Consider the following 905-nt stretch of genomic DNA (forward strand, 5'->3'; position numbering starts at 1 on the left):
TTTAAGCATTCCAGGCCCTAGTTTAAAATCAATAAAGGACAGATGTTTCAGATGACGTCATCAAAAAACATGCAAAATACTGAAAGTAGCGGGTATGTATCAACGAATACAATGAATGTTCAAAATTAATGTAGATTAACCGTGGTATGTAATTATGAACATACAGCAAAATTGTTTTCCAACACTATACATTACAAAACGTACCGTGCATTAACAAGTGTTATATTAATACGGTATAGACATCACACATTTAAATTAACATTCGTAGTATGATACTTTAGTGTAATTAGGATTTTAATCATTTATCATACGCATTATTACGATATATCATTCAATATTAGCATCCATGTGTTTCTGTAAAAGTAATATAATTTATTTTTAAAAAATGACAATATCACACATTTCATTTGGACTTTATTATCATATATCCATTGTTACTTCACTTCGAATTTAATAAATCGTAATTCATATGGAATTTCAATCCATTACATGATTTCTAATATAATACTCATTCATGATATGTGTAGTAGTACATCCCATAATACTGTTTTAAAAACAAATGTCTAATCATTTACTTATAGAACTTAAATCATAGCAACATAATAATGTTATGTTGTATTAATTAAATTCGTGTTGATGTTATATATTAAATGTAAATTTGATTACAAGATGCAAGATGTCATTATTTTCATCAGCAAAATAAGATCATTGTAACTCATTCGTAAGTAAATTCAGTTAGAAGTACAACAAATCCACGTTATCAGACAGTGTGCCAAAACTCCTATTAATGATACAATTTGACATTTTTGATATATACATTGTGTATATATATATATATATATATATATATATATATATATATATATATATATATTAATATTCATATATTTGATATATATATAAAG

The sequence above is a fragment of the Anneissia japonica genome, unplaced genomic scaffold, assembly GCF_011630105.1.
Source record: "Anneissia japonica isolate Jap-2015-1 unplaced genomic scaffold, ASM1163010v1 scaffold287778_len1315358_cov176, whole genome shotgun sequence".
NCBI classification, from domain to species: domain Eukaryota; kingdom Metazoa; phylum Echinodermata; class Crinoidea; order Comatulida; family Comatulidae; genus Anneissia; species Anneissia japonica.